This window comes from Meriones unguiculatus, chromosome 11, assembly GCF_030254825.1.
Source record: "Meriones unguiculatus strain TT.TT164.6M chromosome 11, Bangor_MerUng_6.1, whole genome shotgun sequence".
Classification (NCBI taxonomy): Eukaryota; Metazoa; Chordata; class Mammalia; order Rodentia; family Muridae; genus Meriones; species Meriones unguiculatus.
The window spans coordinates 38,853,302-38,866,804 of NC_083359.1; the positions used below are offsets into that span (position 1 = coordinate 38,853,302).

Consider the following 13,503-nt stretch of genomic DNA (forward strand, 5'->3'; position numbering starts at 1 on the left):
CAAACAAACTGACTGCATTTCTGGTCGGGAGAGGTAGTTTCCCGGAATCCCCTCTAACTTCTTAGAGAAAAGTATGCCTGCGAGTCAAGTGTCTGATCATCTAGCTTGCTATTTCTTAGATTTCAGTACCTTGCTTCTGCCACCCGTGTTAGGACATCAGAAGCCAGACTTGTAGATGCCTCTTGAGTAGAGTTAGTTTACTGTATGTGTTGCCCGTTTGTTGTACTAGGTTTTGAGAGATAGTGTAATTGGAGGCCAGAAAGTCTTAGGAATTAAAAATGTTCGTTTCTGGATGAAGATGTGGATGAGTGGAAAAAGCATTTGCCTCATGCTCATGGCCTGGAGCTTAGTCCTTTGTACCACATAAAGGATTTCTGCTCTACAGTAAAGTGGCAAACTCAACAAGCGCAAAATAAATCGTAAGCTGGGCATAATGGTGCATGCTTGTGGTCCCAGCATTTGGGAGGCTGAGGCAGGATTGCTGCAAGTTCAAGGCCAGCTTAGTCTACATTGTGGGTTCAAGAATGACTTGGGCCACAAAGTTAGACTCTGTTTCAGAACACACACATGCATGCATGCATGCACACACTCACTGGAACACACAGAGTTCTGCACCATAACTAAGAAGACAAAGAGAATGAGCCCAGGAGTTCCACGGCAGGTGCCACATCTAGCATCAGAGCCATCAGAGCCTCCACTCTTACAGGAGGTGAGACGTTTGAAGGGTAAGAGAGGCACAGTGCAAGTGCAAGCGTCTCCCACACATCTGCTGCCAGCTCCTGGGGAAGCTGCCTCCAAGGCCAAGTCCTTGTTGTTCCCTTCAGCACTTCATTGTTTGGGGTGAAGATGACGGCAGGACCGTGTGCTTTGCTAGTAACCCAGAAGACACCCCTTGTGTTACATGGTCCCCTTTATTTTATTTATTGATTGGAAGTCTCTGACATTTTCATCTGTTAATTTTCATGTTATTCCTTTTTCACACATGCAAACATTTGTTAAGTGGGTGTTCAAGTACATTTGCATGTTTGAGCTTAGTGGTCTTTAAGGAGAGAGATAAAAATAAGCTGGGTGTGGTGGCACATACATCTGCAGTCCCTGCCTGCCTCTAGCGCTCTGGAGGATGTCAAAATTGAGGTCAGACCTGGATACATAGCAAGGCTCTGTCTCCAAAAACCAAGGGCAAAATTGATACATTTCTACTAGTCATACTGTTAAAACCTCTCTATTTGCAGCATCCCCACGAAGAACAGCTGGAAAGAACTGGGCCCTGGTTAACTCAGGGTTTCCTGCAGAGTTTGACACCTTGGGGCCCCGACAGCTTCCTGCAGGCTTCTTGCTGGCCTTTCTCCATAGAGCTTGAGTTCTTGGAGTACTTTCCTTCTTTTTCCTGGGCTGGAGAGGTCTTTCCAGTGCTTGGCAGTTGTTTACTGGTGTGGTGTGTCTTCTCTTTAAACTTATTCTTGCCTCTAGATCCAGTCTTGACCGAATAGGCTGTGCCAGGCCAGAGCCACACTTGCTCTTTACCGTGGCATGACTCTGCTATTATGTTTTCACTCTCTCATTGCTCAGGTTGTCTGAGGTGGTAATTAGCAAGCAGTTTTCATCTGCACTTTACAGGTAAGAAGCTGGAAGCCAGGAGAGGACGCACAGCTTTCCCCAGGCCTCACTGACTGCTAGAGCAGGAGATTCTCTTTCTTCTTTTAGCTCTTAACCTCCAGATGTAATGGCTTGAAGTATTTCTACCAAATTTCAATTTAGGGAATTGGATAAAATTCTCTTTGAGAAATGTCTTTGGTCATCACCTCCCCCACTTGATTACTTTGGGGAAAACTTGGCTTTCCCTCTCCCTGTTAACTCTCCTCCTCAAAAGGTCTTACTATGTAATTCTGGCTGGCCTGGAACTCATGATATAAACCTGGCTGGTCTCAAACTCACAGAGATCCACCTGTCTGCCTCCAGAGTGTTGGGACTACAGGCGTGTGTCACCACTCCCAGGGCCACACATTCTTGAATGCAGGCTGAAATGGGAGAGAGAATCCTTGGTGGAATTTGTACTCTGGGAAGCCCCAGTGGTCAAGAATCTGCTGGGATGGAGAGTAGAGGGAAATCTCCTAGGTCTCTTTGTGTTTTTAGCAACTGGGGGGGGGGGCATGATGTTGGTTGGCTTAGCTTCCTAGACTTAGAGTGGCTCCTGGGGTTGTGCAGGAGAGCTCTTTGTTTCTGTGTGCTTTCTTACTGTTTTGGAACAGATAAGACACAAAGGAATGAAAGTTAATCTTTATGTTTGTGTAAGAGGTAGATAGCCCTCCTGACTCAGGCTTTCTGAATACATAATAGAGGAGCAAAGGGCAGGAACATTATTAACCAATGGTGCAGAAGTTTAGAGAAAAGCAAAACATTCCCACAAGATATGTGTTTTGAAAATTTTAAGATGAGAAAAATATATGACAGAGAGCTGGTGAGTGATGCCTGTAAAGCTGTCAGTCAAGTCTCAGTAGTTTCAGGACTCACCTCTGTAAACGTCCCTCCGCTCCCTTTTACAAGGTTTATTGCTTATTCATTTGTATGTGTGTCTGTGTGAGATGTACATGCAGGTGCCTGCAGAGGTCAGGTACCCAAGCTGGAGGTTATAGGGGCTGGGAGCTAGCTGATGTGGGTGCTAGAAATAGAACCGAGTTTCTGGAAAAGCAGCAAGCCCTTAATCACTGAGCCATCCCTCCAGACCCTCCCCTTTTCAAAGCAGAGTCCCGATGCTGATGCTGTGTAATCTTTAAACAAAACAAAACAAAAAACCCTTTTTATTGATTCTCTGTGTGAGTTTCACACCATGCCCCCCAGTCCCATTCATCTTCCGGGCCCTATGTATCTGCCTCCACCCTTGCAACCTCCCCGCCAAGATAAAAAACACGAAGACAACAACAACAAATAAAACAAAGCGTAAAAACATCTTGTCATAGAAGCTGTAGTGTGTCACAGTGTGTCTCACAGTACATCTCTGTCCACACATCTTCACTTGCAAAGGTTCATTGCAGTGAGTCATTGGTTTGGTTGAGGTCTCTGGCTTCTGTGACACCATCAATATTGGATCCTTATAGGGATGCCCAGTTGTCCAGGTGTTTTCCAGTGTCGTGGAGACCCTGCAGCTTTGGATGGGTAGGACCAGGACCCCAAGGCTTCACAGGTGATGTAGATTTTGGGATGAACCAACTTAAACCCCTGGATCCGGGCTTTTTGTTTTGTTTGCTTTTTAAGACAGGGTTTCTCTATGTAGCCCTGGCTATCCTGGGACTGGCTCTGTAGACCAGGCTGGCCTTAAACTCAGAGATTCGCCTGCCTCTGCCTCTCAGTGCTGGGATTGGCCGCTACTGCCGGCACCACCAGCACCACCTGCCTTTAATGCTTGATGCTGTTAATCTTTATCTGTAAATGATTCTGTTTTTATCTAAGCACTAAGGCCCCCCACCCCACAAGGTCTCAGTGTGTAGCCTTGACTGCACTGGAGCTCACAGAGAGTTAGTTACCTGTCTCTGCCTTCCAGATGCTGGGATTAAAGGCGCTTGCTTCCATGCCTAACCTAAGCTAGTGGGTTTTGTTTTTGTTTTTAACATTTATATATTTAAGGTGTGAATGAACACAAGCGCTTGTGTGGAGGTTTGAGGACAACCTTCAGGAGTTTGGTCATCTCCCACTGTATTGTTGTCAGGTCATCAGGCTTGGCAGAAAGCATTTTACCTACTGAACCATCTCACTGCCCTATTTTCATTTTTTAAATTTAATTTCTTTAAGACAGGGTCTCACTGATGAGGAGGGTGACCTTGAGCTTCTGATCCATCCGCCTCTCTCTTCTAAGTGCTGGGATCACAGGTGTGAGCCATGGATCTGGGCTCCAGTGTCTTTTATGTAATCTGTTTATGAAGGTAGCATTTTTTTCAATTATTTAGCAGGTTGTCTGAATTTTTAATGGGAGCACTCCCATTTATAATAGAGGTGGCTGTCATGTCCCTCCTTCCTCTTTCTCCCAAAGTGTCATGGTATGTGTGGATCTGATTACCTCACCTGGTGGCAGATCAGGTGTGGTGTAATACCATCCAGAGTCATTCACTGGAGTCTGAAGGGGACAGGAGGAAGGGGGCATGGGCATGGGCAAGGTAGAACTTGCTAGCTGTGTGTGTGTGTGTGTGTGTGTGTGTGTGTGTGTGTATACATATATATAATATAATTTTTTTTCTTTTTCTTTTAGGCAGTATGTCAGGTATCCTAGTCTCAACTTCAGCTGGCTCTGTAGTGAATGATAACCCTGAAATTCAGATCCTCCTGCCTTCATCTCTTAGTGCTGGTATTGTAGGTGTGTGCCATTGCATCCAGTTTTATAGGGTGTGATGAATTGTGAGGGTTTCAGAATTGTGAGAAGGGATTGGTGACTTTCTTGCTTTTTTTGTTTGTTTGCTTGTTTTTGTTTTTTGAGACAGGGTTTCTCTAGGTAGCCCTAGCTGTCCTAGAACTCTCTTTGTAGACCAGGCTGGCTTCGAACTCACAGAGATTAAACAAAATCAGAAGTTCCTGTTTGTGCCTGGATAACAGATAGCTGTGTTAGCATCTTTTTAAAAAAGAACCTGTTTTGTATTCTAAAAATAACACATGCTTATTATTAAACAAAAAACCAGAAAACAGTGGCATAAAACAAGAATTTGGGCATGGTGCTACAGAGCTTTAGTCCCAGCACTGAGGAGACAGAGGCCAACAGGTCTTTGTGAGTTGAAGGCCAAACTGATCTATAGTAAGTTACATTTCAGCAAGGGCTACAGAGTATAAATAAATAAAATAAGAATAAAACTTGCAGCGTGGTGGTGGCACATGCCTTCAATCCTAGCACCTCGATGGGTAGATGTAGGCGGATTTCTGAGTTCAAGGCTACCCTGGTCTGTAGAGTGTTTCAGAACAACCATGGTTGTACAGAGAAACCCTGTCTTGAAAAACCAGAAAATAAAAGTTATTATTTGGGCCTGGAGAGATAGTTCACTGGTTAAACGCATACACTACTCTTGCAGACGGCCAGGTTTGGTTCCCAGTACCAGAACTGAGTGGCTCACAACTACCTGTAACTTACTCCAGTTCAAAGAGATGCAGTGCCTCTGGGCTTCACAAGTACTTGAACTCACATGCATGTAATTATGCACAGAGACATAACTAAAAATTATAAATGTAAGTCTTTAAAATAGGTAGTACAGAAGTCAGGTGTGGTGGCCTTTTGCTGTAATACCAACATTAGGGAGGCCAGTGAAGGAAAACTGATGTGAGTTCAAGGCCAGCTTTAGTTACAGAGTGAGACCTTATTTCAATATCAACCAAAGAATGTGTGTGACCAGTGTCTCCTATTCTGAAAAGCTTATTACATATTAGTACATTTCCTTTCAATTATTTGTTTGTTTTGTTGTTTTGAGACAGGGTTTCTCTGTGTAGCCCTGGCTGTCCTGGAACTCACGCTGTAGACCAGGCTGGCCTCAAACTCACAGAGACCCACTTGCCTCTGCTTCCTGAGGGACTAAAGGCATGCACCACCATGCCCAGATTCAGAATTTTAAAAAAATCATTATTTACAATTTATTCACTTTGTATCCCAGTTATAGCCCCCTCCCTTGTCTCCTGTCCGTCCCACCCCAGCTTCAGAATGTTATCAATTAAACTTTATTTTATTTTATTTCATTCTTGGAGTTGTAAGACCTATCTCCCTGTGAAACGCTGGCCTTCAGTTTCCTGTGTAGTCTAGCCTAGCCTTGAACTCACAAGTCTCTTGTCTCCCCGCTGAGTGCTGTGATTATAGGCATGCCTTACCTTGAAACTGAATTTCTTTAATGTCTGTGTGTGCGCTTAAATTTTATTTATTATTTTATGATTTTATGTGTGTGGGTGTTTTGAACGCCTAAGGCCTCCCAATATATATTGTAGGATATAATTACATACATATGCTATTACATATGCATACATATTATATTATATTATACATACATTATATATATATATATATATGCTATAGTAATCACAGGCATGTGCCACCATGCCTTGCTGTCTCATTTTATTTTGCTCATATTTTTGCTGAGATAGGTATCAGTCGGTTGCCCAGACCAGCCTTGTGTTCAGTCTCCTGGCTTATCCTCCTGCATAGAGGCCTGTGGCACCTCCCCAGGCCTTGGTAAAGCTGTGAAAGCCTTCACTACTTTAAGTCATTGGGCTAATAAGTGGAACATTGTACTTGGGGGAATTTTGTAACTGTTGTTTTAGGTTGCATTAAGCAGCCTGCCAGTGAACCGACTACTCAAAACTTTTTAAAGTTAAATGGTAATTTTAATTTTACTAACTGATTCAGCACCCATGAAAGTGAGCAAAAGTCCACTTGATTAGAAAGATTAACATTTCCTCTGATGCAGCCAACGGGATCATTTTTCTCACTTAAAGTTCCTGGCTGCTGGAGAGAGATGAGAGAGTAGCCGACTTCCTGTGCAGGCTCTCTTTGTGCAGCCCAGGCTGCTGGGAATCGCAGGCCCCCTTCAGCCTCCTCAGTGCTGGGATGGCAGGCTTGGGTCGCAGGTTGGTTTCTCAGTGCCTTCTTCATGACCCTGGTCCCTGTTGAGTCTGATCCCCGGTGGTGCTTATGGAGGGACGGCAGATCTTTTATTTAGTTAATTGACTTTGCAGCTGGGATGGAACTCAGGCCCTCACACATGGAAAACAAGTGTTCTTACCATGGAGCCCTGCCCTCTCCCAGGATTCCTCCGCTGTTCTCAACCTCTTGTCATTGTGACTCAGTGTTCTCACCTATAGAATTCACCTCCAGAACAAACAAACCCTGAAATATAAAAACAAAAACCTCCCTCCAAATGTTTGCAGCTGTGTTGGCCACGCTTACAGCAGTCCTGAGGTGCATACAGCTTCTGTTGGACTGTCTTCAGAAGCCAGCATATTTTGCCTTCTCTTTTTCCTATTTTTTTAAAAAAATTTTATATTATTATATTATTTGTAAATATTAATATTTATATTATTTATATTATACATTACAATAACATTTATATTCTTAATTATGTGTATGTGTAAGTCTGTGTGTAGCTATATACATGTGAGTGCTGGTGCCCAAGGCTAGAGGCACCAGCTCGGGTACCTCTGGAGGGGGAGTTACAGGCTGTTGTGAGCCTCCTGACATTGCTGCTAGGAATCAAACACTGGTCTACAGAGCGAGTTCCAGGACAGCCAGAAACGGAAAATAAGTAAGAGTTCTGGTTGCTCTTCCAGAGGACTTGCTAATGTTGGGTAGCCCACAACTCCCTGTAACTCCAGCTGGTCCAGGGAATCACATACCCTTTTCTGGTATTGCACTCATGTGCACAGACCCCTCCCATATACACGTAATTAGCAATAATAAAATCATCGGAAATGTAAATGCTGCACACATCCTCTTGGGGTAGCCCTGTGGAAGCTGTGTCTTACATCACTCGTGAGGGTGTCAAATGGTACAGGCCCAGTGAACAGAACCTGGCAGTATGTCTGCATCTTCTCTGCAAACCAGCATTGCCATGTCTCATGACCTATCCGGAGGGTGAGCTTCCATAGTTTCAAATCTGTTACGAGATAAAGGGAGAAAGACAATCCAAGAATCCACCTACCCAGCAGAGAGCTCTGCAGCTGCAGCCACTAAAAAGGATTCTTACGAACCGAGATACCGGTAGTTTATTGATTTTTGGAGGTAGGGTCTCATCTAACTTGGTTGGTCTCAAACTTGTTATTTAGTTGAGGATGACCTTGAACTTCTTTCTGGTCCACCTGGCTCTACTTCCGGAGTGCTGGCATTACAGGCATGTGTAAACATGGCCATGTCAGTTTACATGGTGTTGAGGCTCAAACCCAGGGCATCGTCCGTGTGAGGCAAATACTCTACCAACTAAGCTCCATTCAGTCCTGGAGAATGATTTCTAGGATGTCCTAGTAAGGAAGCAAATACAAGTTGATATGTGCATAAAACAGTGGGGTCCTATTGAGTCTTTGTGTAGTAATTACCCAGAATAGCTATGGAGACACAGGGTGATGGCTTGCCAGGGGTTCCTGGAAGGGCTTGCAGTGGGGGCAGGGCTTCTGTTTAATGGGGAAGATCGATGTAAGTGGTGCCTGCATAGAGTGCACGAGACACAGTTTAGTTCTCAGTACTGCAAAAACAAATACATAAAACAACCCCCATATGGTAGCATAAATAATGGCTTGATAGCTTTTCTTTTTCAAGGGAAACCAGGTCTCGGGGGCTGGAGAGATGGCCCAGAGGTGAAGAGCACACTGGCTGCTCTTCCAGAGGTGCTGAGTTCAATTCCCAGCACCCACAAGGTGGCTCACAACCGTCTATAGTGAGATCTGGTGCCTTCTTCTGGTGTGCAGGTGTACATGCAAACAAAACATTGTATACATAATAACTAAATTTAAAAAAAGAGAGAAACCTACACAGAAGGCTAGGCTGGCCTCCGATTTATTATGCAACGGAGATAACCTCAAACTTTTGATTCCCTTGCTTCTGCCTTCCCAGGCCTGGTTTTATGTGGTGCTGGGAATCAGACCCAGGGCTTTGTGGGTATTAGGCAAGCTCTCTGCCAAATGGGTTACATCCCTGGCCCTGTAAATGATAAAAAAGTGAAGAGAATGGTGTTTCACATTTTTGTACGAGCTGGGCAGGTATCTGATTGTTTAGGCAGTCTAGTGCCATGTGGCTTCTGAAAGAGTAAGCAGGAAAGAAAGCAAGAATCCAAATAGCATGAGATTCTGATCTTAACGGCACTACCCCTTACCGAGACACCCCCCTGCCCCCCGTGTGCTCCCAGAACACTGGAGGGAACTGTTGTCCTGCCCTGCTGGAGTGCTGGCATCGGCTTTCAGCTAAACTGTGTGTCACAGTCCCTAGGGAACCTGTTGGGACTGCTGGGCCACCTAAGCAGGCAGCCCTTAGCCACGCTGCTGGGCCTTCTTGGGCTGGCTCTGAGCTGCCTGTGCATGCTTTCACCACCTTCATTGTAGGCCCTTCCGCCTAGTCCTGTTTGAACAGGGTTTTTGTTTGGTTGGTTGTTTTGAGACAGGCTTTCTTTATGTCGCCTTGGCTGTCCTGGAACTAGCTCTGTAGACCAGGCTGGTCTCTGCTTCCCAAGTGCTTGGGATTAAGGGTGTGGGCCACCACGCCGAGCTAACACTGCTCTCCCCCCCCATCTATTGTGTTTATTCCACTGTTCGTAAGTATTTGCTTGGAACCCTTCTGTCAGCCCCTCAAAACCTCAGGCTTTAGCTGGGCGCAGTGGCTTGTAATCCCGGTGTTTGGGGGAGGCAAAGGCAGGCAGGTCGCTGTGAGTTTGAGGCCAGCCTGGTCTACAAAGCAAGTCCAGGACAGCCAAGGCTACACAGAGAAACCCTGTCTCGAAAACAAAACAAAAACAAACAAGCACCTCAGGCCTGCCCTCACTGTACGAAGACCCGAGGTCCACCATCAGGTCCACATACATGGCCTGTTTGTCCTGACAGAGTTCTTGCTGTTCTCTGGCCCGGGCTTGCCACTTTCCTTTTTTTGTTCTTTAGTTTTAAATTTCAATTTAATTTAATCATGTCTGGAGGTATACTTCCCATGCCAATTAAGAGCCTTGTTGCTCTTGCAGGGGCTGTAGTTTGGTTTCTTGCACGTTGGACAGCTCACAGCTGCCAGTAACTCAAGGTCTAAGGATCTGATTCCCCTTTTCTGGCCTCCAAGGCTACACACACAGACACATATAAAAAGAGCCCAAGCTCAGTGGGGGCTGTTTAAAAAAAAAAAAAAAAAAAGGCTCAACCACAGCCAAATGGGAATGGGATCGTGAGATAGTCTAGGGTTACAAAACCTAACTTGATATATATGAAATGGTGTTATGAATAATGTACACATTATGAATAATGAACACACTATAAAGTGAGAATAGATCTCACCACTGGCCTGAGATTAGCCCCTTCTCAGTTTATGATTAGAGAGTGCAGTGGGGAAAATATACGAGTTCTTACAGCCATTGAGACAGATGAGTGGGCTGTAGAGAGCATGCTCAGAAGTTCTTGGATGAGGTAAGCTAACAGCCTCCTGAAGAGCCCACTGGGGAAAACTCCACAGAAGCCAGCATTCTAGAAGATGAAAGGGAATGGGCAAATGGACTCTCAGAGCAAATAGCATGGATGTATAAAGTCGTAAAGTTGAGTACATTAAGAAAGACAGGTCCAACAGTTCAGGAAGGCAGAGGTCTCACATCTTCCAGAGCAGAGGCTCCGGACGACCAGAGGCATTCCCAAGGACACTGGACTAAGCAAACAAGTCTCTTTCCGAGATCGAGGCTGACTCGGTGGTACTGGACCAGTAGCAGAAGGTCAGCCTGCACCCCCAAGCAGAGCCTAGAAGAGCTACTGGTGCTGCACTTCCGAAAAGTACCATCTGGTTGAGAACAGGCTTCCTGGGTGGCTCCAAAATAAACTCCTCAGACTCAAGCTTCCAGCCCGGGGCTGGCCGCTGCACCTGCCTCCCGTCGTCTGTGGCTGGGTGCACCTGGCCCGATCCTCTGCCTGAGCCGCTCCATGTGGAGCTGTGATTCCAGCACCCTGGGAGGCGTCTCTGAAAGTAGCGACGGTACTGACGAAAGAACCGTCTTTCCTGTCTACAGAGTGGACGTTAAATTCAAAGGAACGCAATTGTAAGTCTCTCCAGGCCTGCGTTTTATCAGCTCCACGGCTGCTTCTTCATTCGGGCGTTAGGCAGTGCCCTATGCAGGGGAGCGAGTGGGGCTGCCCAGTTCCTCGTCTCTTGGCAGAGAGGCAGGTCATCTGTAATGCTGGAAGGTGGAAGTAATTCGGAGGTTGTATAACTGGGAACCTGACCTACTTAGGAAAGCTCCTTCCTACAGGAAAGCAAGTGCTTTGCCTTTTAAAAATTTTTTTAGATACGGTTTCTCTATGTAGCCTTGACTGTACTGGACCTGCTTTGTAGTCCAGACTGGCCTTGAACTTACAGAGATCTGCCTGACTCTGCCTCCCGAGTGCTGGGATTAAAAATGTGCACCACCACGCCTGGCTGTTGCTTTGCTTTTTATTTCTGAGATGGGAAAGGGTCTCGTGTAGTTCTCGCTGCCTCTGAGCTTCTGTGTAGCCGAGTCTGATGGTGAGCTCGTGATCACCAGCACGTGGAATCACAGCATATTCCACCACACCCTTGAGGCAGCCTCTGAGCTTACGTTCTAGAGATAAACAGTGTTAGTAAGGCAAAGAGTGTCAGGGTCAGGAGTCTTTCACTGGTGGAGAGGCTCTGGCTGTATGAAAGGGCAATACGCCTGAGGGAGCTGTTGCCCTGCCGAGGCTGTGGGTCCATTCTGAAAGTGACTGGAACCGCCTTAGAGTTTAAGGAGGGGGCAGGTAATGAGATTCAGGGTTTCACAAGGCGGCTCAGTTTGGAGAGGTAAGGCATGGACAGGGCAGACGTCAGGAGGTGCTACGGCTGGAGAGACTGAGTGACAGGGAGGAGGGGGGCTAAGAGGAAACCACAGGTGGAACTCTTGAGGGACAGCTGGCCAGAGGCTGTAGGAGGAGGAGTAGCTGGGCCCTTCTTGTCCTGCAGCCAGAGGAGAGCCAACAAGGCCAAGATGTGATTGATGGACAGTACAGGGGGTTGGAACGTCCGCAGCAGCGTGGACTAGGGAGCCCTGCTGGAACCAAAACACCAAGTGACACTAGGGTGGGTGGCACTTCTGCAGTGCCACTGCTCCTCACTGGATCCAGACACTCCTGTTCTTCAAGGCACCCTCCAGCCTCCCCTTCCCTGCCGGCTGCAGGAGCAGATGCCCGGGTTGAGTGGAGGTGCCAAAATTGGCAGCGTCACATCCCGCAGCACGGGTTTGGCCTGTAGCAGTTCTGGCGGCAGCAGTGTTCCTCGGGAACTTTTTACAAAAACCTCTATGTCTCTCCCGCCCCACTGGTCCTGTAAGAAACCCTGCATACTATAGGGATGAGGCCCTGTTTCTTTCCTTGTTGAGTTCATTTTTTATTTAATTTACATTTTTTAAAAATTTATTTTGTGACAGGATCTCCGTAGAGCCCTGCTGTCCTGGAACTGACTATTGTAGACCAGGCTGGTCTGGAGGTCATAGAGATCCACCTGCCTCTGTCTCTTGAGCGCTAAGATCAAAGGTGTGCGCCGCCCCTCCTGGCTTTATGTGAAAAGCTAACAAGGCATGTCGCACTGTGGTGCCTGCCTCTGTATGTGAACACTTTAGAACTGCCTTATTTTCTTCACGCAGGCACGCAGCAGAGCATCTTCCGATGGTTTTATTGGTAAATTACCCAGTCTTTTACTTGGTAAACCGGTAGACACTTTCAGAAGTTGGAAGGCACCTGAAGTCTCTGTGGAATACCAACTCTGTATTCCTCTTTATTTATTTAGAGGTGTGTAGTGAGAATTTTGGTTTCTTCAAAAACACAGAAAGAGCTGGGTGTGGTGGTGCACGCCTGTAATCCCAGCACTCTGGGAGGCAGAGGCAGGCGGATTGCTGTGAGTTCGAGACCAGCCCGGTCTACAAAGTGAGTCCAGGACAGCGAAGACTACACAGAGAAACCCTGTATCAGAAAAAAAAAAAAAAAAAAAAGAAAACCCACAGAAATATTATAAGAATGTTTTTGATTTAATCTCAGGTGTGGGGATATGAGGCTGCTTTGCAGCAGCTGACTCTGATTTGCATCATGCTGTAGCAGAGGTGTGGTTTTGCCAGCTACAAATAGTTTCTACGATGTGTGACATTTGGAATTTTGGTGACTTTTTGAGGGTGTATAAATGCTAGGGCCCCAGAGTTGGGGTGGGTTGTTCATTGGTTGTTGGTCGTGATTTGTTAAGTAGTCATGCACAGCTGGGCTGGAGAGATGGCTCAGCAGTTAAGAGCACTGATTGCTCTTCCAGAGGAGCCGAGTTCAATTCCCAGCACCCACATGGCAGCTCACAACTGTCTGTAACTCCAGTTCCAGGGGACCCATCAACCTTACACAGAAATATATGCAGGCAAAGCACCGTTAAAAAAAAAAACAGAAGTAGTCATGCACAAAGAAGAAACAAGAAATTAGACATCCTGACTGTGAAGATCAAACTTACTCCAAGGAGCTCTAATGATCAGTCAAATGATAACTTTGCCCCCTTTCCAACCCCTGACTTTATTCAAGGATCTCTTTCTTTTCCTCTCCTTCCCCCCTCCCCCTCTTATCTAGTGTTAGGGAGTTCAAAGGGTGGAGAAGGGTGGAAAAAAGGACCCACAAAGTATCAAAAGACTGGCTACCGAGACAAGGTCTCACTAGGCAGCCTTGGCTGTCTTGGAACTCACTGTGTAGACCAGGCTGGGCTTGAGCTCACAGAGATCCATTTACTAGGATTGAGGGCATGCCCCACCACACCCAGCATTCCTTTTGTCATGCAAGGCTCAATATGAGTAACTTAAAAGT

The 13,503-nt window shown here is 46.2% G+C and overlaps 1 protein-coding gene and 1 long non-coding RNA gene across 3 annotated transcripts in view; both read left to right on the forward strand.

The window, feature by feature from the left end:
- Positions 1-13,503, forward strand: part of Rab11fip3 (RAB11 family interacting protein 3) — a 78,613-nt gene that overhangs the window by 1,420 nt on the left and 63,690 nt on the right. The gene's annotated exons all lie outside the window — the stretch shown is intronic.
- On the forward strand, positions 3-12,667 carry LOC132646329 (uncharacterized). Its single transcript, XR_009584494.1, has 2 exons — positions 3-3,181; positions 4,241-12,667. It is a non-coding gene; the product is annotated as an uncharacterized LOC132646329 (long non-coding RNA).